The 24,321-nt window shown below is 39.2% G+C and overlaps 1 protein-coding gene across 1 annotated transcript in view; it reads right to left on the reverse strand.

Annotated features, from left to right (window-relative positions):
• The window catches only part of dlgap3 (discs, large (Drosophila) homolog-associated protein 3), a 118,005-nt gene extending 102,328 nt beyond the window's left edge, over positions 1-15,677 (reverse strand). The window contains exon 1 of the mRNA XM_044336393.1: positions 15,563-15,677. The gene's annotated coding sequence lies outside the window, so the exon portion shown is untranslated. The remainder of the gene's footprint in view (positions 1-15,562) is intronic.
• Between the last annotated feature and the right edge of the window lie 8,644 nt (positions 15,678-24,321).

Here is a 24,321-nt window from a genome sequence, read left to right on the forward strand (position 1 = left end):
TCCCTGTTGGCTTCACCTTGACCTTCACCTTGTCCTTCTACACCTGAATCCTCCAAGACTGATAGATTGCAGCAGCGACCCTGACGCCAGAGGTTGAAAATGAGAAAACACAAAAAATAATAGGGGAGGAAGGGGTGAGCTGAGAGAAGGGAAGTTAGAAAATGTCAGGAGTGATTGACAAGGGAAATCATATAAGTTGTTGGTATGGAGGGGGTTGGTGCGTATAGCTATGAGCGATAGGTTTTATTTTCAAAGTGTACGCACACACACTTATACCTTCACAAACATACACAGCAGTCCACAAGAGCTGTCAAAGAAAATGGTCACAGAGGGCTGCCCAGGAAGCAGCACGGTCAGCTCAGTGGACACACACACACACACACGGCACAACACAATCCCATCACTTTCTTAATTCTTGGCTGCTTTCACTCAAAAATAAATCCAACACAGAGCACAATAAACACTGCCTAACCCCTGCACACCTAACTATTTGAAGATTGGTCACTTAATTGCTTTTGGAAACTGATTTAACTCAAAGTCGTGACTCACAACTTGCCGATGAATTCTGTGCATGAAGCATATCAGCTTACTGATATGAGGTAATAAAGTGCTCTCAGCCTGTCACAGGGAGCTCAATCAGTGTTTCAGCATCCAAATACTGTATAAAAATGGGCTTGGAAGTCAGTGTTATCAGCTCAGGTAGATGACTGCTTTCTTTCAAAGCTCAAAGTGACATCTTCACACTGCTGGTTCTGTCCAACCAACGCTCCAGAAATCCCGAATTATTTAATGTACAATGGCATAAATAAGAGAAAAGCTACGAATGGTCATAATTAATAAGCTGGAACAAGCAAATGTTTGGCATTTTTTCTTTACAAAGGATTTCAAAATTGACTCGATTATCAAAATTGCTGTTGACTGGCTGACTGATTAATCGAATTTCAGCACAAATTTTCTTAAGAAAATGCTTTTGGGCAGTTATTTTTATCACTGTTTGAACAATTCTACAATGATGTGAGATATTGTGCTGCATTCCCTTTAGCAAAGTAAATCAGTGATAAGTGGAACCGACACTGAGGATGAGCAGGAAACCAGTAGCATGATAGGAACGCATTCATGGGTTTAATGTACTGCACGTACACATATACAGTACATACACAAAACATTTTGCTCGGTAGCAACAGCACACAGACATTGAAACACACACATACACACACACACAGGGACAGTGAATATATTCCATTAGCGGGTGTGTAGGTACCAGAACCCTGGCTGTGCTCACTCTCTAATGGCCTCGGTCCTACAGCCCTCCGGTGATCCAACCAATGCAACTAACTGTCACACTGCAGGAGTGCATGTGTGTATGTGTGTTTGCGCCTTGCTAGTGTGGCCCCCCTGTGGGGGTTTCTTGCCTATTTATTTGCTAATGTCACTGCATTTGCCACCCATGTTTACACAGTGAGGGGTCACAGGTAGTGTTATGACCTACTGTATGCCTATTCGTGTAATATACTGCTTACAGTACCTGTATTTGAGAAATAATATGACTGATAAAAGTAATATGGTTAATGCCACGTCTAATTTATCTGTGGAAACTAATAAATAAGTCAATCTTTGCATTCTACTCTCTTTCATTCTCACTAAATTATTATTCATATTCGAGTGTGCTTCCTCATTAGCTGTGACCCTCACATTCCAGACAGAGGTCAGGGTCCCTGCAGTATCATGTCAGGCCACTGGACCTCTGCTCCCCTGTATTCAGTCAGGTCAGAGCGCTGTGACAGCTGTGGGCCCCTTCTGCTCCCTTCCTTGCAGCGGCTGCTGCCTCTGGCCCTTTTCCAGATGAGCCACATTTAAACCAAACTGGCCCCAACTGGAAATTAGCACCACCGTTATAAAGACATGATACAGACTTAAATTTTAACTTTTGGGAAAATATATAAATGGCAAAATTGTAAGCTCATCAAAACTGTTTTCATTCAACTGTCAAATTATTTTTTAAATAACACAAATTAAATGGATTCCTTCAGCTGGAAACTCAAATAAACAGGCTTAAACAACTGTAGTATTTAGCCCAGTCACAAAATGACAAGTAAATGCAGTAAGCCTGTCATGAATTGATTAGCTTTGGACAAGTTGTTGTTGTTTTGAGGTGTCAGCTAATGCCATATTTTTTGCCAGATTAAGTTGACAAAGTGGAAATACATTTGGCAATATTGCAATGTTTGAACTAAGATAATCACTAGATAACACTCCAGATAGCCTTTTTCAACTTTTGTACAGTAAAATTAAACTTAAATTTGGTTTGGTTGATCATATTCAACCTACATAATTTCTTATTTGATAAATGTATGTCAGTTGTATTGATTGTATGATTTCTGTAACTGCAATGTTCACCCCCCAAATTGCTAAAATTCAGATTACTTAAATTAAAACTTAAAGTTGCCTGGAACTGCTATGGAGCATAAACAGTAAGTTAGATGTAAATCTGTTCATCACACGCATTTCTGCTGACATACACAGTCAGTACATGTGACACAGTAATGAATCCCAGTACAATACGTACAGAACATCATCCTGCAGGAGGCTCAGCATTGTTGGAGGTGTTAAAGAGGAGCTTTTAGGGCCCACATTTGTCAGCTCAGGCGAGAACACTGCTGACAGCCAACACTCTTGCACACACTGTACCACACCTCTGATGGATGGCAAAATACAGTATATGACAGGATTTTTGCTTCACCTGCCTCACAGATTACACTCCAACTCAAAGACAGACCCCCATAGAGACAGAAACGGGTGGGGAGAGGGAAAAAGAGAGAGAAAAATACTGTCACTGTGTATTGTGCATATGTGTCACGCACGTGTTTGTTCTGTGAAAGACACCTTGAAGGAGAAAGGAGACCACTGAGGCTTTACTTCTCAAAAACTCTCATTTAGCTCTCTCTTTCTCTCTTTGTCTTCCTCTCTCTTTCTTTCTGTTCCCTCTCCTCTGTCGCAAAGCGCCAATCTCTCCATCACATCCCAGTGTGACTCAGCACCCCACTGATCAAACACCGTCTAGTCCTCTCCTCTATTTCCATCTCCCTCCCTTCTCTCCCTTACTCTCTGACAGACAGTCAAAGGCAGCCACACACAAACAGCTCCCTAAAATGCCCCCCCGAGGGATCAGCCCTGTATTCTTGAAAAGTAAAGAGCGCCCTCCAGGAGAAGGCTGGAGAGGCTGGTCTCTTCCAGGATGACAATGCCCCAATTCATAGGGCACGAGGGGTCACTGAATGGTTTGATGAGTAGGAAAATTATGAGAATCATATGCTATGACCTTCACAGTCACCAGATCTCAACTCAATTGAACATCTATGGGAGATTTTGGACTGACGTGTTAGACAGCACTCTCCACCACCATCATCGAAAAACCAGATGAGGGAATGAAGAACTCTGTTTCTCAGCCTTGTCATTAATTCTAAAAGTCTCTGGAACTCTTCTGGAGGGATGAACACCACTCTTCAAAAAGAATTTGGTTTGATTTTATGTGAACCACGTTTGTCATCTGTGAAAATATTATGCCTCCATTGCTGGATAGATGGGCCCCACAGCAAAAGGGGGACAGAAGGCCTAAAAGAAAAGTTAAGTTGAATGGTTGTTAGGAGAAATAAAAACACAATGTATCACTCAGTTGTCCTGACTGTGGCACGGCAACACTCTCATTCACGGGCTCTCATTATGTTCCACTCTGTAGTGACTGAGTCACATGCAAGACCTAGTGGTAAAATTACCAGTCTGGTCCGGTATTCGGCTTCAAACCGGATTAAATTTTTTTTACATCGACCCAACCTTAGTTGTGCTAATAAATCTACCTGCATTTGAAAGGTGACTGTTTTCTTTATAGTCAGCTTTACATCATTCCTTTAACTGGTTGGGCGTGTTACAAGCCACGACTGGCCATTCTGATAGACCAGCCAATTTCAGATGCTGCCCAACAGTCCAGAAGATTACTGATCATGTCAGAATGGATAACACTGATAGTTATTAGTGCAGTGACTTGTGATAAATAGACACAGCTAAACAATCATCCTTATGATTGTGTTTCATAAGAGCATGACATGAGATCAAATGACAGTATCAGCTCCGCCTTCACCGGAGGAAAGAGGAGGAGGAAAAGAAGATACGGTTGTATTTGTGATCTTATCTTTATAGGTTCTCAGTGGTTAATGAGTAAATTCCCCAGTGGTACCATCTGAGCACTTACAGTATGACATCATTGATATCACATTCATGTATCACTGGAAGAATCTGGTCCAATGCTCCATGCTAACATCTTAGCATACATATGAGTTAGGGGACTAGAATGTTTAGAATATATATTTATATATTTTTAGTAATTTTAATAATTTGCAGCCAAGGCTGGGATTTTTATATATAAAAACACACATTTTGATACATGCAATGTTTTGCAAAACAGTACCACATGTCTTTTATCCTGTTTACAATGATTTGAAAGAGATGGATAATGAAAATAATTGCCCATTTAAACTATTCAAATAAATTTGGCTGCACCGGCTATGTTAAATTGGTGATAAATTCATTTTTAAATGGAGTAATCACTACTTGTCACCTATCACACACACCACAGATCAAGACCATGCAGAACTGGAGCAAATGATTGAGGATGCATGATGTAATTGGTGTGTATATTCTCAGCAGTTTATAAGTAAACTCCCCTCACTGCTTGACTTGGTGAAAATAAGATGCCAAAAATGGCAGTTCTGGATGTTTTGGTGGCCTACGTGAAGTCTCATTCTTTTTCTTCAATTTCAGCATGGATTTATGAACATTCATCAGCAACAGACAAGGAGATATATCTTGTAAATCCTTGTAAGCCACCCTGATTCCAGAAGTCCCTTTGTCATGTCTGTGTGTCCTGATAAAAATAAGTTATGACTCAGTCAGAGGAAAGGGTGCGAGAGGGCTGCTAAGTAGTTTTTTCCCCTTCTCTGTGCAGCCCCCACACACTGGTTCCCTTGCCAATTGCCCATTGCCTATACAACAAACAGCCACTGGTTTCCACTACTCCAAACCAGCAGCACCACATGCAACTGCGGCATTTGAGGACTCACATCATACATATAAGTCAACAGATTATCCAAATTAAACAACAAAATCATTTGAAACTGCCCTCCAGAATGAAGGACGAGTGAATCTGATGCCCCTATCAGCAGGACGACAAAACTGTTATATACTATTGTTTGAAAAATAAATATGTTTTATTATCTGACTATGATAGTTCAGATTTGGTTAGGCTTAGGTACAAAAACAACTTGGTTAGGATAAGAGAATGATCATGGTTTAGGTTAAAGTAAATACTTAGATTAGAAAACATTGGCTTGATTTGGGTTAAAATTAGTACTTCGTTGAGGCTAAGGGGACTCTCATTGTCATGGATACAAGACCTCTTGGTAAAAGTTAATAAATGATCGTGGTCATTGTTGAAGGAAACTGTTTTGTTTTTTTTTTACTGTCAGTAGGAAATGTGAAATAAACAGCAGTCTCCCATGTTTTGTTGATCCACCCGACTTCTTCCCTTTGGTGACATTGTGACTATAATAGTGTCATCTGACTTCCTCCCTTCATCCTGATGGACAAGAGCCATACTGTGGTCTCTAGAGAGCTTTGTCACTTGAATGTAACATATGTCGTTTTGGAGCACTTGTGGAAACAACTGATGATGTTTTTCTTGGGAGGATGATCTCTTTAGCTTGACCACAAGAGTCAACTTTAAGTTCAAAGACTAAAGCTGATATACAGGGAGGGCCGAGCAGGGGATAAAAATAACTGCCACTGAGTCCCTTCCTCTCTTGGTATCAATATTGCAAGCTTGCGACCTGGCATATGCATGTCACCATCAGTGATGCCTGGCAACAATGCCTTCAGGATCTCCTGCATTATTCAGAGAGCCCAACACGCGCTAGGGCTATGCCATTATCTATTTAAATCTGAGCGCAGGCTTGTCCCACTGAAAGCGTGTACTCGCATTGCCACCTGCCCCGCTTACAAGAGAAAGAGGAGGCTGGGGAGAGGAGGCAAGGACTAGTGGACGTACGTAAGAGGTAGAAAGACATGCAGAGGGAGAGTGATGGGGAGGCAGGAATGTTGTTGTTAGGCCGATGGGGGGTTTGCAAAGAGGCAGAGAGATAGAGGTCGCAAGGAGATGAGAGTGGAGTAGGGGGAGGAATTGAGCGTGACAGCTATTAAAGTAAGGCAGAGAGGTTAGAAAAATGTAGTGAAATAAAAATGGGAGACAAAGTCTAGATAATGGAGGCAGGGCAAAAAGTGATGGAGGCAGATATTAAGAGGGCATTAGGGAAATAGGCAGAAGATGAGATGGGGGAGGAGTGGAGAGGATGAGATGATGAGCGGAGGGAAGAGAGAAAGGAAGAAGGAAGGAAAAAAGAGGAGAATGAAAAGTGAGAAATAAAAGCCAAAAGACAGAAAATTGGCAGAAGGGGAGCCAGAAAAAAATGGGATGAAGGGATGAAGGAAGAAAAATGAGTGATGGGAATCTAAGAACTGAAAGTGAGAAAAAAAATGGAAAAAGAAAAAAGGGGGAAAGATGCAAAGATATTTTAGGAGAGAAGGGGAGGTAAATGGAATGAATAGCTACCCCATGATGTAGCATTTAAAGACTACTTCTCTCTATCATTTCATATCTCTCTCCCTCCTTCCCTCCCACCACTCTCCCCTCCCTCATCCATTCATCAAATGACTGCCAGCCCTTCATCCTGAGTCATTGGCGCAATTGCTCATCCACTCCATTAGGCCATCATCCAACCCTCCTTTATTCCCGCTCTCCTGCTCCTGCTTCTTCATCCTCTGATCATCTTCAGGTAAAACACATCCCTCTTATGGTGCAGGCACAAGGGGAAAAGCCATGCCTAGACCATAAAAACATCCATAAGTCATTTAATCTGGTGTCAAGTCTTCTAATGTTGTTCCCATTTACTTGCCACTGGGGAGGGATAATTTCATATCCAATCAATCAACTTGTTTTAAGGATTTCCATGAATCAAGCTACATGCTTTTGAGTGACTGATCTGACTCATTTGGCCTTGTTCTATGACATCAGTGGTTGTTTTTTTTAGCCCTCCAAAAAACAAAAACACAACAGTAAAATTGCAAGGAATTAATTAAAAAATGTGTTTTTCAGCTCTAAAATAAACTGCAAGTGTTAGCACTCCTGGCTAACTAGCTCAACAATTCGTCTTTGGATAATCAACTGGAGATAATGCTGACTTTAATGTAGCTTTAGTCTCAGTCTTTTAGCATTGTATTATGTAAGTAGCCATTCTGAATATTCTTACAGGGTTCATGTTTTAAAGCAAATTGGCTGGGAATATTAAAAATGCAGCTGTAGACTGAATTTTCAGGTTATTTGCGGCATTAGCATCAGCTAATTAGCCAAAGCTAGCTAACACATAGTGATATTTGTCATTTCAGCCAAGAGAATCAACTGTTGTCGGCTTGAAATGAGAAGCCTGCTTTTGTTTACTCATTGTTTCAATTCAATTTTGAATGATAGATCAGTCAATGTTATTGTAATCTCCTATTTGAGAATGGAAAGCTCGCCAGGTGTAATAATAGTAAGGGAGCGGGGGTTAGTGAACAGCAAGGAGATACATCTATTTAATTTTCTAATACTGACACAATAACACTTAACCATTTTATCACTAATTAAAAATACAAACTCATTAAAGACACTTAATTTCTGTCTTGATGAATAAGAGTCATTTCATAAAGAAATCGTGTGTCCTATTAATGCAATCATGCAGAAAAAGAATGTGTATTTCACAACTGGGTGCCAACTGCTTATTATATTTCTCCTTCACAGAACTGACATGGGAAACAGTGTACAGAGTGTGTGTAATCCCCTTGGCAATTACTTATATACAGTTATATGCTATAAAAACACATCTCCTGGGGTTTTCAAGCACATAACACAGCAGAAAGCATGTTGGATATATGCTATTGTACTTTTCTCAGGGTACAGGGGCTTACATACACACAAACACACAAAAAAGCACACACAAGAATGGAGCCATATTTTTCATACTATATGACTTGTTGAACTCTAATGCTCCCCTGTGTAACGAATGGCTGTAAGTCATGGCCATCAATCATGTAATGTATCAATTCATCAATCATGAAAGGGGGCAATGTTGAAAATACACACCCTCCCGCGCTAACAAACACATTTCTCTATCAATATATGAATGAACATGTTAATACAGTATGTTTTCCTTTCCAGAAGCACTTGAGCCTCCTAAAATCAGCTTCTCTCATAGTCTGTTTTTCACTCTCTCTCTCTCTCTCTCTCTGATTTTAGCGTGAAATGCTCAGTGATCATTCTGCCGCAGTTCTCCATGCAGCCCATAATCATTGCAGCGCTCGCTCACTTATTCTGTCAGTCAGAGAGGAATGGAGAGGGCCAGCTGACACCCAACACCCACCCATCCGCCGCTACCCCCACCCCTTCACAAACATACACACACACATCAACAAACATTCAAATAAACACTCACACACTCATGTGACCCAAGGCAACAGACAACCCCGGCGTGCAAAGACACACATATGCAGAAAGGCCAGCTCGCCTGGCTAGGGATGGGCGATGGACTTGGGTTTGGAGCTTGCTAGGGTGGAAAGGGGAACAATTTCATGCCCAAGTGCATCAGAGAAGAGTACACTGGGAACACGAGCAAACATTTTTCCACCCAGATAGGTTACAGCAATTACCCTCGCCTCTTTAACCTTGCCGCTTGCCTGCAAGCTCTGTTTCAGGTCCCCACGACAAGACGATTCAGACACAGAGTTTGTATTGGGAGTATTGGGGGTTGGGTGGGTATCTTTCTCTACATTACATCATTTTGAGTATGATGAGTGGTCCATAGATCTACTGTGAGTGTGTACTGTGTGAATAGTGATCATGAGTTTGGATCGACCCGTCATCCTACAGTAACAACAGCGAGTGTGATTTAATATTCATCATTCTATAAGAAATGTGTCAGGAAAAGGTGCTAACTATCCAGAAAGAGGGAACAATGAAGGTATATATGAGGGGGAGAGCTGAGAATGAAAAGAGTAGTGTGATGGATATGACAAAGCATCCATGTGACTGTGTCCATGTGGATGTGATGCCCCCACCCCACCTATCCTGGATTAACAATACGGGCCTCGCTATTTTATTAGTGTTTGTCTTGTCGCCAGTACTCCAAGCCTGCCAACAGAGAGAGCGACAGAGAAAGCCCTTTTGACACAGGAGTAAAGATTGGTATTAATATTACTACAAACACACTTAGAAAATGTCAGGGTGGTATTAAGTGCAATTGGAACAGCCTTAACCTCTGCCTATAGGAATATTATATTGACCATACCAACGTGAATTATTTTACTTAATCACTGTATATGTAGTTTGCATAAATACCTCCAAAAGCCAATCATCTTTGTAAGGATTTGCTTTTAATTTCAGATGTAATAAAGCTTAGTGAAAGTTCAGTCTTTTTTTTTTTTATCCTTTCCCGCTTCCAATTCTATCAGTGAATGTTTCCTTCACTTCAACTGATCAAATGTAACCTCGTCCTCTGTGAACCATTCATCTTGTTGCTGTCAGAATTTTAAAACAGTCCCTTTATTTGCTGCTTTCAACTGCCAATTCAGTGTCTGATTGAAGTGACTCACCTCCAGTATTCATCAAAAACTGCCAATGGGCCCATCCATTAAGCTCATCAAAAATCTCACTCCAGATGATAGCTTATTTGTCATAACCACAATCTTTCCCTAACCTTAAGGGAATAGTTTGACATTTTGGGATATACGGTTATTCACTTTCTTGCCAGTTAGATGATAAGATTGCTTCCTCAGCCAGGCGCAGTCACTGCCTGAAGTCTTGTCACTTTTACACTTGAGTTTTTGTACGGATTAAACAAACGACTTGCTTTGTTAATTAGTGAGCTTTTGAAGTGCTGGTAAGCAGATTTTTTTTTTTTTACCTTTGTACATAGCCAGACAAGCTGTTTCCAGTCTTCATGCTAAGCTAAGCTAAGCTAATTGTCCCCTGGCTGTAGCTATATATTTAGCGTACAAACATGAGAGTGGTATCCATCTTCTTATCTAACTCTTGACAAGAAAACAAATAAATAAATCGCCAAAAATGTTGTATTGTAGCTTAAAGTGTGCTGCGGTTGTTATGCAGAGATATTGTTGAAAGCAAGAATTCTAAAAATGTTGAATGTCATTCAGGCCTTAGCAGAGCTGACCAATGGCAATGGAGTTGCAGTTTTTCACCACCGACAGTATCTAAACTTCACCAGGGGATATCTCCATCGAGCAACTATCCTCGTGAAAGAAATGATGTTTCCACAGTCTCCTAAACACTGTGTACACTATGTTACACCATTGCAATTTTACATTATTGACATGATTCATTCCACCTTTAATAACTGCCATATAACAGTAATGCTCCTTCAGTTAACCTTTGTTAAAATGCAGCCATCACTGCATATATCATGTTCATGACTAATGTCTGTCTACAACAAGTCTGTGGATTGCAGATTTTTCATCCACTGCAACTAAATGTTGCAGTAATGAATAACTTTTTCCACTGTGTATTAGAGAAAAAAACTGTATGTACCTGATTATTTTAGCCTCAATAATGTCTGCAACACTTAATCATCTCATCTCTGCTGGCGTGTGTTTCATAACGACAGTAATCTCCCTCCTTCCTCTGTTTGGCTCCATGAGGAAGATACAGCTGCAGGACAGGCAACATTCTAAATGACTAATGTAACATCCACTGATTAACTCAAAGGTAAATGTTATACTGTTAATTACCACAGGGGTATTAGCAAGTAAGTCAAATTAAACCATGAGTCAGTCATGGAAGTCTCTTCAGAACTTGTGCTGAATATTACACTAGAATAAAAAAAAAAATCTACATCTTAATCACTCAAATTGAGACTCATGACCATGCCTCCTGTGACTTCAAGCCGCAACTGAATTTCATCAGATTAGTATAGTTTACTTCACATCTGTCACTGTTATTGTACTTTGATTTGCTTCAAATCCAGTTACCATTATGGGTTTAGTGATATAGCTGCCAAACTGCTGCTCCCATATCCATAAAAGTTGACTGGTTGATCTACCAGACAACATCTTTAAACTAAACCTCCATAAAATGCATAGATGACAGAACATGGTATGCTTATATTGTGCATGCATGTCCTCTGATCTGTGTCTGTGAGAGCCCAATAAAGCTCGAGAGTTGACTGCTCTTTATTGATATGCAATATGCAAAATGGCCTCTTGATGGCTCAACATTGAGTGTGGTTTACAAGAGTCTGGGCTGAAGGGGAAAGAGAGGTAGAGAGATGAGCAGAAAGCATGCAGGGAGGGAAAGATGCTATCTGCGTAAGTACCTGTATATATGTGCATGTGTGTGTGCTCTTAAAGCTGCCCACTTCTTCATCATATCGTTCTCATCGGCAGCACCCATTCATCTAGATTTGAAATGAATGCACTATATCAACATGAAAAGCTTTTCTTTCGAACAACACCATCCTCTATGCTCTATGTTTCCATGCAGCATTCGGCTTTAGAGGCAACTGTAACAATATGAAAATTCTCAAAGCCCTTCCCCTGGTCATCCAGACTGCTATTGCTTTCCACTATACTGCAAGATTTCAGCATGGAGCTTTGATATACTGTAGAGATGATAATAAAGTGCTTTGTTGCAAAGGGATACTCTATCAGTGCCAGCATGCATTGGGGGAATGAAGTAATGGTGGATCTGAAAGGTTTGACTCTAAAGCAGCTATTAATGGTGAGGAAATCTGATATGTAATATTGTTCAACATTTCGAAGATGGTCCACGAGCCATTACCTTCCTCAATAATATTCTGTTTATTACATTAGGTATGAACTAATCTCATATCGAATCCAAATTAAGTTTTCCTTTTAAGTCTGGAATCATTTGATAACATTAGATGACACGTTAGCAAATCTCAGAACTCTCACTTACTGGCATCACTTGGGTGGGTGGTCATTTATTGGACCCGTATGAGCAAAGATAAAATTAATTCGGAGCATTCACAATCAGCAATGTAAACAATTTGGTGAATTACATATGATTTGTTCAAATCATAATATCCCGTTAGATATTGGGCATTGCTTTACTAAGAAATAGTTTTTTCATTTCATTTCATTTCATACAGGAGACTTTAAAGTTATAATCATTGAAACTGTCATGAAACCAAACCTTGTTTTTTGATACTATTTATGATTGGCTTTTTTTTTTTTTCAGAAATAGCCTTTCAGTGTATTTACATTGTTTAATACCTCACTATATAGTCATTATATAGTCATTTGTATTAGTGGCAGAGTCCACCATCCCCTGGATTCAAATTACCCTAACACGCATAAGGGGTTTACAGGAAATGATGCAGTGTGTAATCTTGTGTTACTGTTTTTAATTTTTCTCACTAATGTTAGCCTCACTGTTTACTGTTAACACTCTCACAGCCATATCAGAACTGTATTAAGTTACTTCTAATGCAAACCAAATATTTCCTCCTTCCTCTACTTCACATTAAAAGCATTAAATTAGTGAAACACATGGTGACTTTTATTGTGAAACAGCCATGTGTAATGAAATAGATTTGTCACAGCGGTTAGCACTGACCGCAATTGTTCATCAAACAGTCATTTTTGGCATTTTTGTGTTAGCAGGTCATTCTACTTCACCTTCTCAGCAAGGTAACCAACTCTGTGCCCTGCCATTGTGTGGGAAATTATTCGCACTGTGCGCAGCATGAAATCAGATCATGGCTGTAATTATTATTGACCGGCTTCTTTATTTAAACAATGTGAGTTTGTTTAGCTGCACTGTAAACCGATAGTTATATTCCTGACAAAATAGCTGCTCAGAGTGTTTGCTGTTATTGAACCACACTTCCTAAGACCAGTAAACACAGGTGTCACCAAATCAACTGGGACTGAAATCTTACAGTAGGATTACTACAACTTTAATGTACTGATACCTGTCAACATCTGTCTTCTTTCTATCTACTATCATAGACCAGAAAGGTGTTGCTTTCCCCCACTCCCTGCATTGCTTATTCCTCCGAGAGAACGGGGTGTGCAGAAACCTTAAACAGACGCCAACATGACACTTAATCTTCATGCACCCATCGAGACAAAGCATCATTACCGAGCCTCGTATGTGATGGTGAAAAGAAATAATGGGATTTGTGCAATGTGTGCTGATGCACCAAAATGAGCCCTGGCAAATTCAACCCTACACACCGCAAAAAAATGTTCATCCCACTGAGCCCCCTTTTCTGTTGCAGTTTTTTTGGCTCGGTTCAAGAAAAGAAAATCAATTTTAAGGTTGAATGAGACTTGATAAGTCACAGTGAACCAGCATTTTGATACAATCTTTCTCTCTTAATATGCTGTATTTTCTGGTGAATGAAGATGACAAAGATTAGACAGAAGAGGTTTCAGATTGTTCCAAATCTGCACTCAACAATTTGCAGTGGTTTTGTTTGCTTTTTGGAGTTTTTTTTTATGCCTACAGCACAGCAGTTGTAATTAAAAATGCATTGTTTTCCAGTAAATGGAATTTTAATATAAAAGTACTGTAATTTATTCAGTGTTTATGGCATATTCTGTAAATGTACTGTATACTGTGATAAGAGTATATTAGCTAACAAACTTTATTTCAGTGGAACATTTTTTTTTCTGCGTAATTGTTTGCTGTCCTGTGTGACCCTCTTAACCATTTAAGGGACAAAACGAGCAACATGTCCTGCTGTATGACAGAACATGCTGTTTCAACACACCATTTTCACATCTGACAGATTCCGGGCAGAAAAGTGAAGTTGATTGAGGGTGTCTCCATTGGAAACCAGCTCTTTCTGCAAACTGGGTGTGCAAGCAGGAAAGACTCAAGAGCAAAACCAAGAGCATGTGGGAGGGAGAAAGCTGGATATGGCACATTCACTCAACATATGGGTTCATGCTTTCAGGACCAATGTTCTATTTGAGGGTTTGATGCTCTATACTGTAGCATTAATAATTTATTACACTGACACTAATAACTACAGTATCTGGTCAGTCATTCAACACTCCATTTTGTTATCCAATGGTATTTATTTCATGCAACCAGGTTTTGGAGGCATGTGAATTTGTATGCGAGGATGTTTAGGTAATGTACATCACACACAGCATCAAAGCCCTTTAAAGCATTAACTATATACTCCATAAAGGCAATCCCCCACCCACACACACAAAGGCACCAACACACACATGCACACACACTAGATGCAGCCTGGAATCCCAGTCATCTGAGGCAAAAAAGCTCAGGTTGATTCAGTCATAGTCTGGGACAAAGATGAACACATTTTTAAGTCAAGCTTTCAAGTTTATATAGTCTCTAATTTACCCATAACCCACAATAATTCTTTATATCGAATGTCACATAACAGGCAGTAAACCACGCCTGCCTGGTGTGGATGAGCCATGCTCTATTCCCGATCCATCTGATCTTTTGACATTATCAGAATGATCCAACTAATATCATAAAATATAATAAGGCGGTGCCAAAAGAAGGACTGCACTGCACGGATGTGGGAAAAGGGGAATGGGGCGGCAACTGAGACAATTTATATGGAACCAGATGTTAAGAGGGAGATTTGTCACCATCTTTCAAAGGAGCGCAAAACGTGATATTAGAGCGTCACGGTTTCACTGTGATAGCTGTCCTCCTTTAGTCATCCAAGTGTACACAGGTAGAATAATAAATGTGCAGCATCCTAAACTACCCCCTCGCCATCAGCAGCACCCCTGGAGGATTCCTGGGACCGGGGTGGTCCTGAGGAATCATCTCCTCGCTGTCCCGCGCACCGTGCTCGTTGTGCGCGCTTCGCGTGTGATTAATTAAGCCGTTGTGCACCTCTACTTTGCAGTGTAAACGCGATACTTCTGCAACCAACGCGAATTCCTCTCCGGGACACACACACACACACACACACGCATCACAAACACGCACAAGCGCGCTTTCACGGTCAGCGAACATTTACGCACGAATGAAACTCGGTGATCACCAACATCTCCCAGGGTTTTCCATACGTGAACTGCCTGCCAAAGACAATTTGGTGCTTATGTGTTTGGTTGTGTGTGCGTGTGTGCGTGTGTGTGTGTGAGTGAGTATGTATGTGTGTGTGTAGGGGGGTCGTCCTGCGTTCGCAAATGGCGCAACTTCTCTTCTTTTTTTCCCCCTGTCAAGTTGACACAGCTGGGAGCCCCACTGACAGCAAACCGACCAGTCCATGGTGTTTATTGAAGGGCTGCGCCAACAGAAACCAATATCTAGTCGTTATCTACAGCGTACAGTAAAATGACAAAAGCCACATGACAGCCTACTTAGACTGCATGCACGGATGCTGTGCGTTCAAAGAATATTTGCACCTGCCCCCTTCAGCCCCCCATTAAACCGCTTCACGAGCCTCCTTACCTTGAAGTGGAGGTTTCTCTACGACGTTTTCACTGAACGTAATCTTCGTTGGAGTGACAGAAACACACGCCTATTCCGCAGCTCCCCGATCGCTGTGTGGAGGAGAACGGAGGATGGAGACACAGCAGTGAAAACCAGCGGTGCTCTCTCTCTCTCTCTCTCGCTCTCGCTCTCGCTCTCTCTCTCTCTCTCTCTCTCTCTCTCTCTCTCTCTCTCTCTCTCTCTCTCTCTCGCTCGCTCCCTGGTTAACAGGCAGGGCTCCCCACTGAAATATTACCAGCAACCGATTGGTCCACGGGGTTCCTCAGCGGCCCCTCTCCGCTGCTCGAGGAGGGGCAAATAAGCCAACACAGGCCTACACACTCGATTCAATCTTGCAGGCCTAATATAATTTTTTTTGTGTTTGTGTGTCTGTCGATGTTTTATTCAAACTCAAATAGACAATACGCCACGTGTTTCCAATGTGGTTCCTTTGCTTCACGGACTTTCTGGAGTATATTGCAAAAATCCAATCCAAGTCATATGATAGTAAAACGATTTTCTTTTTTGCTCTAAAATGGCAGTTTATCTTTGAAAAAGCAATATTGGACCGTTCTTCGTTTATTTTCACATTAAATGCCCTTAACTCGAAAATACAAAAAACTGTTTGTTTCATCTTTTAGCGGCTGCAGAATAAGACAATAATATAAACTACAATGTTCAACCTAAACACGTATATATCATTATACAACCAACATACTTGATATTAATGTAGATAGGATACTCATTACTGAATTCTGCAGATAGGTAGATAGTGTTTAGGGCAATGTGATACTTAGATAATATAATTTTAAAATATACTGGGACAAGAGACTGCTTCTCATTAAATGGTTCTGCACCAATCACCTGCTCAGGAATCAAATTAATTTCAACTTGAAATATGGGACATAGGCGCATGACATCACTGAGGGTCTGAGGCAAATAACTTACCCATGATGTTTTTAGCAGCGTAGCCGCCCATTCTGAATACGCCATCACTTCAAGCACTTAACTTAGACGCCACTGTAAATGGGTCAGAGCTGAGAGAGAGAGAGAGAGAGAGAGAGAGAGAGAGAGAGAGAGAGGGCGAAACAGTGGAAATAAAGACTCGTTTTCAATATGCCTTAAGGCCATTTCATGATTGCATGAGTGTTTTATTGCATGATTGAAAACTAGATGGGACTATACTTGCAAATAATAACCTAGATTTACTATTCCCTTTTTCACTGTTTGACAGGCCTTCCATACAATGAGAGATATCAGGCTACATTAAAGGACCAGTGTGTAGGATTTAATGGCATCTAGCGATAAGGTTGCAGATTGCAACCAACTGAATATCCCCTTCTCCTCCCCTTCCAAGCGTGTAGAAGAACATAAGGTGGCTGTGAAACTTGTGAAAAATATGATACGCTAATTAAAACATACTAATGAATATTATATTCCATTTCTGCCAAGTCCATTCTGCTAATTGCCACTAAATTCTACACATGGGACCTTTAAGCTCTTATCAAGCACCAGTCAACTACAAAATGTGCATGATCTGATATCGCCATGTTGGTGTTGTTCCTACAACATCATAATTAATGTTGCTCCAGGACCATCATTGCAACTGACAAATCATGTTGTTGTGATGTCATAGCTTTGTGACGCGGGGAAAAAGACTGGAAAAATACAAAAGCACGACTCCTTGCCCAGTATTAATTAGGGCTTTAAAAAAATTGTTTTTTTTTCCGATTCAAATTGATCTTCATTTGAATGATCCAATATTGATTCATAAAATCTCGAGATCCATCTTTTAGTATATGCCTTTTCCAGTGGATGCATAAGCTCCAACTTAACCCCATTAATCTTGGCCAGCCTTAAGACTGACTCATTTATCTTTATTTAACGATAATTTACCACATTGCTGTTCCTGCTGCTGTCAGACTGTTTGTTCCAGCAGTTTGAGCCGCTGACATCTGCCATGTGGACCAGGCCCCTAGGAATAGCACCAGGCTTTGAAGCCAATTTGACATGCTAGTGGGCCCAAAAAGACTTTTTCCCATAGACTAACACTGTGAATGAGATGTCTGTTAATCAGCAGATACATTTTTTTAAGCATTACAACCCCCACAAAATGACCTATCAGAATTTGATCCATTTGGTCCGATCACATTTTGAAAGTTTAGAAGAGCTGCACAATTGAATTGTTTTATCCCAATTCAAGTTAGCAGGAGGGCTAAACTGGAAGTTAGCAGTCTCGGCTGGTGGAAGTCTCTAGTAAGCATGTTCCATGGATGCATTGGGCCCATAGAGCATGTGCAATATGTTTTCATCAGGGTAATTTTTTACATTGGGAAGTGGCTTTTTTGGCTTCCTGCGCACTGAGCAATTTTCATAGGAATGAACAGGGCCCTGCCTCCAACGCTGTATCCAGTTCTCTTTATACATCCATGGTGTGGACACCACAACACGGATAACAGAGCTAACAAATAAAAAGTACATTAATGTAACTGCTTTGGGGTCAATTCTCAATGTAAACATGAATATTTTTAATAATGCACCAGGTTAGAGGGTTCCTTGTACAATTTACAGTATTAGTTCTCTGAGAATCTCTTTCATATCCAAGCAAAATTGGTATTGTAAGTGAAATATCACTAATTGAATTGATACTGAGTCGAATCGAATTAGAAATTGAATTGAATTGGGACAAATTTGGACTTGCTTAACCCTATCTGGGTTTCACCAGACCAATATATACTGTCAAGAGAATTATTGTAAGTTCAAAGCCTTCCTAATGGAGCATGAGTAGCATTTAAGAAAACAAATTTAACAGACAGATCATACATTATTAAATGTATCATAGACCATAAAGCAGGCATCAAGTGTCACAAACATCCCTAATTTTCTAATGAATTCTTTCTCATCTCCTCTGCCCTACAGAGGATCAACAAGAAGAGACTAAGTATAATACAACTAGCCTAATGGTTCCCACGCTTATGTAAAAGTTTAAACCAGTTTGTCATATAAATCAATTAATCATCTTTTCTTACAAACTCTGTGATCAAAAATGATTTAAACTCATAATAGTGGAAGATCACATAGTTTCCAGTGATACATTCTACTGTATAACATGTTGGCTTTTTGTGTCATTTAAGACTCCGTGAAGTGTTGAAACAATTCAGTGTATATGTATATATCATACATACAGTAAGCAATACTATCATACAATTCGGATGGGTTTTTTTTTCCTTAAATTGAAGTAAGGTTAAATGTCCCTGTCAGTCCTAACCTCACTGACCTGCACTGAGACACTCAGCTCGTTGCATCTTTGCAGTGAAATGTGATCAGCGTAACTGCCTACTCCTTACTTGGCATACCAGACTCTCCAGGTCACACTGGACAGGCTGTGTAACTAACACATTGTTAAAATTCTTAGCATCTTATCAGTTATTGTAATACATTTAAAATACTTTAAATCTTACATCTGGTAATTTGCATTGAGTTGTATTTATATACAACACAACTGATAACACCTAAACAATGTGATGACATTATGTGATACAAGGAATTCTGAAACAAGTCAACAATCTCACTATGACTGTACTGAACATTGAGGACCTGGATCCGGTTTTCATATTGTGAATGTAGTCATGCTTTATGTGCTGTGTTCAGAGGACTCACCTCAAACTGAAACATTAGAATGTAAATTGATAACCTACAGTTCCTTTACGAGACAGTTTCAAAATGCCTTAATGTGGTGATGAGTTAATTCAGTGAAAATTCTAAATTACAATAAATCATTTGTGTACTTACTGCAAATGTATTGGGGGAAAAAACATAATTCAACACATAATTATGTGAGTAAGTTAGCAGGTATTTATAAATCTCTCCACTTACTTAAGACATTTAGCATTTTAACAGGCTTTTAACAATGGCAAGAGGGGGCATAATACACAAGTAAAATTATTTTACTAACAGAATTAGACGATGTTGTGTACACCATCACTGATGAATATAAATACAACAAAACAATAACACAGTGATTTATAATGAAGAATCCGTTTAACCAGTATGAGCTACATATTTCATGTGTGCACTGTACAAAGATTAACAATCTCTTCTAATCATCCAGTAAATTAAGACAGTGCTTAAATCCAAAACTAAATCAATATATTCTTACACATTACAGCATCTGTACATGAAAAATGTATTTATTCCACTCAGGACTCAAATTGTCATGAATTTCTTACTTGTTGTTCACAATTATTTGTACTGATATCACATATCTTCTCATACTTTGATAAGACACTTGGCATTAAGCTGTGTGGTTCCTCTCTGGATTGCTGCATTCTTTCTTACAGAAGAATAAGGTCAGGCTGCATGTAATCACTGATTAATACAAATACTAAACTCATTTATTATTAATTTTTCAGTAACTATAAAGACCCAGCACCATGTGTGTCTTAGTCCTTTGCACTGAAAAAAATACTATGTTTCGCTGTGAAAGCCAGTCTTGGTAGGTACAGTTAGGAACTCACAAAGCAGACACATGAAACCCCAGCAAAAGTATCTGAGGTGAGCAGCACTCCTTCCAGAGCTGTCTTGCCTGGTGTCTCAAAAGTTCTCTGCTCTAGTCATCTAGTAACTGTGTAATAAAAGAAAATGTTTTGTTAAGTTTAAAGCAGATGTCTTAAATAAATATGACAAACTTTCATATAATGTCCCTGGACAAACATGTAAGTTAAATCTGGGCAAATACAACTTGCTACATAGGTAATCGTTTATTTAAGCCAATTTCCACATCCATGGTCCAGTTCATTATATTCATGGTAATTATTTTCATTCTCTGAATCAACCCACAACATGGGTCCCAATGTGATTCGATTAAGATTTGATTAGATTCAATATCAATTTGGTTAGGGATATTTCAGCTACAATACCAATTTTGCTTGGATATGAAAGTGATTCTTAGAGAACTGATGCTGTAAATTATACAATGAACCTTCTAACCTGGTGCATTATTAAAAATATTAATGTTTAACTTTACATTAAGAATTAACCCCAAAACAATTACATGAATGTACTTTTTACATACATACATACTTTTTTCATTAGCTCGGTTATACGTTAGCTCTGTTAGCCATGTTGTAGTGTCCACACAGTGGCTGTTGGCGGTCAAACTGGTGGAACAATCAAACAGCAGTGGGAGAAGCAACGCAGTAAATTACTGTTAAATAAAGATAAATTAGTCGGTCTTACAAAGGTTGGCCATGCAAGACTAAGTTTGAGCTTCAGGCATCCACGGGAAAAGGCATATTAAAAGATTGATCTTGGGATTTTATGAATTGATATTGTCAATCATTCAATCAATCAAATGAAGATCAATTTGAATCGAAAAATTGATTTTTTAAACCCAGTCCTAATTAATTCTTATGTTCTCTTCCCCACTGCGTACATTATACGTGTTAGCGGGAAAGGAGTTGCACTTTTGTATTTTTCTACATAATAATATCCACAGGCCACCTAAATACTGTGCAAGCTTTTTTGATGACTTTGCTGAATTCCTGTCTATAATCTGAATTGACTTTGACTGTGTAGTTATTGTTGGTGATTTTAACATCCATGTTGACCACCCTTCAGGACAGAGGGACTAAAGAACTGTCTTGTGTTCTTGATAACTATGGACTGACTCAGCCTGTGATGGAGCCCACACACAATAAGGGACACACTCTGAACTTAATTATCTCCAAGGGTCTGAACATTTCTAAGGTTGTGGTGACTGATGTTGCTCTCTCTGATCATTCCTGTGTTTTCTTTGAGAGCGCTATCTCCGTGCACACCAATGTTCAAAGAGAGGTAATCACAAAACGGTATATCACTGAAAACACCAATGAAATATTTATTCAGGCTTTCTCTTCCACACCCGCCCTCTCTTGGGTCTCAGTCAATGAGCTTGTAGATAATTTCAATTCTAAAATTACAAATGTTATTGATGCCATTGCACCTACTAAGAGGGTCTCTGGTAAGAAAAGATCTCAAAGGAGAAATGCCACGCTAGTCAGAATAAAAAAAAGAGAGTGTAGCTGAATACAGCTGGTGAATAACAAATCTCCAGGTTCATTATGAAATATACAAGAGAGACTTTGCATTTATAATTTAGAACTGAGAAATGCAAGGCAGTCCTTCTCTGACATCATCGCCAAAAACAATAATAATGCATGTGCCTTGTTTGCTACTGTCAACAGGCTAATAAACCCTCCTGTGTCAGTAGCCTCTGAACTTCTGTCCACCAGGGCCTGCAATGAGTTTACCTCCTTCACTGACAAAATTCAGAAAATTAGACAAGCAGTCAGTGCCTCCATATCAGGTACAGGGTATGTGTCCCTGTGTCCCTTCAACAAATTCAAATATCATGACACAATTTTATCTGATCAACCATATAAACCCCAAGGACATTATACAACATCTGAAATCCTCCTCCTGCTGTCTTGATATTCTACCTACATGCTTTTTCAAAAATATCTCAAATTGCATGACCTCAGGTCTTCTACAAATTGTCAACACGTCTCTTCTCTCGGGTGTCTTCTCACAGGCCCAGGCCACAGAAAACTGCTGTCATCAAACCGCTCCTAAAGAAAACAATCTAGACACATCATTAATGAACAATTATAGGTCCATTTCAAACCTCCTGTTTTTAAGTAAAAGCATTGAAAGGCTGTTTTTCAACAGCTGAACAACTTCTTGGCAGCTAACAACTGTTTTGATGTGTTCCAGTCAGGATTTCGACCACAACACAACACTGAGACTACTCTTGTTAAGGTCTTCAATGACATACACTTAAACACTGACAGCAGCAGAATTTCAGTCTTACTGAATCTCAGTGCTGCATTTGACACAGTCAACCAAAACATATCACTAGACAGACTGGAAAACTGGGTGGGATGTTCTAGCACAGTACTAAACTGGCTTGAATCCTACTTAAAGGACGGGGACTACATTGTGTCTGTAGGTGATTACAAATCTGAGCAGACAAAAATGAGTTCACCAGGGCTCCATTCTGGAGCCTCTTCCATTCAACATCTACATGCTTCCACTGGTTCAGATTATGGAAAACAACAAAATATGTTACCATAATTATGCAGATGTCACAAGAATTTACATAACCATTTCACCAGGGGACTACGGTCCAATACAAGCACTGAGTAAGTGCATTGAACAAATCAACGATTGGATGTGCCAGAATTTTCTTCAACTGAATAAACAAAGACAAAAAGAAGTAATTTTCTTTGGAGCGAGAGAAGAACGATTAAAAATCAGCATGCAACTTCAATCAGTAAACTGTAGGTCTGCTACAATTCTCAGTTCTTGTAAATCAGGGCTGAAGACTTTTCTGTTTGCTGCTGCCTTTGATTAAATCAAATAATTAATCATTTTTAACACTGCACCGTAACTTTTATGCTTGTATTTTATACATGTGCTTTTCTATTTTAGCTTATTTTTGTTGTCTGTCCTTTTCTCTCTTTAATGGCTTTTTGGTTTTCGGGTTTTATTTCAGCATGACATAGCCCATTCAATCAGAATCAGAATCATTTTTACTAGCCAGTGCATCATAAAAAGAATGTGTCTTGGCGTTTGCTCCCAAAAAAACGCAACTCAGAAGAATAAAAATAGCCAAAAGTAATTTACTATTATTAATGATGAAATAAAAAAAGTAATATTAAAATTGAATTGAAATTTTAAAATCTATTTACAGAATGGAATAGTAATAGTTTTGAAATGGGATATAAAACTCAAAATTAAATGTTGACTGTACTAAGGAAATATGGACTGTGCTGTGGACAAAGAAATGAATATGCATAAATAATTAAATTATGTAACAGTGGAGGTTGAATGCAATGCACAATGTAAAGTCCAGTCTGATGAAATATATGAAAGTGACAAGTGCATGGATTAAATGAGAGATATTAACACACGCACGTGCACGCGCACACACAAACACACACACACACACACACACACACATACACACACAAACAATGTTGGAGTTCTTTATTGGATGGCATGGCTCAATAGCTCAATATTAATTGAGGAAGACTATGTTTTAAGAAAGATATTTCATATTAAATATTAAATGAAATACCCTTAGACACATATATTTGGAAATATAAAATGAAATGAGCAACTTCCCATTTTACAATCACAGGCTATAAAATGCCTTTTCTTAACAGAGATTGTGGCGTTTGGATTGTTGTTGTTGTTGTGGCAGACAACCCAACCCAAAAATTGAACACGCCAGGTCTGCCCACAACACAATGCTCTTCCCTAGCCTTCCACTAACAGAGACTGACAAAAAAAACTTTCTCGAGGAGAAGTATTGTTGAGTTATCAAGGACACTTTTGTGTTTTTGTGTTGAGAAATGTTAAATACATCATTAAAAGAAAACCTTAACATGGTGAAAGTAGGAAAATACTTCCATGTGGTGGAGGGTCCTCCAGTACACTCAGACTGACACAGACTGATAAAAATAAATAAAAAAATAAAAACAAGGGTAAAATCTCATAATTAAATGTTGATTAATGTAGCAGTTATAGTTAAAAAAGGAATAACAAATGATCAAAACAATACAGCTTATGTGCTCCTGAGTCCCGACTGACAGAAAAAAAACAACAAAAAAAACAAAATTTACTTCGAATTGAAATACATTAGTTTGAAAGTCGGTTGTCTATGTACACAAATCTATACATTAGGGATGTATTTG

This window comes from Thunnus albacares, chromosome 19 (genome assembly GCF_914725855.1).
Source record: "Thunnus albacares chromosome 19, fThuAlb1.1, whole genome shotgun sequence".
Taxonomy (NCBI): domain Eukaryota; kingdom Metazoa; phylum Chordata; class Actinopteri; order Scombriformes; family Scombridae; genus Thunnus; species Thunnus albacares.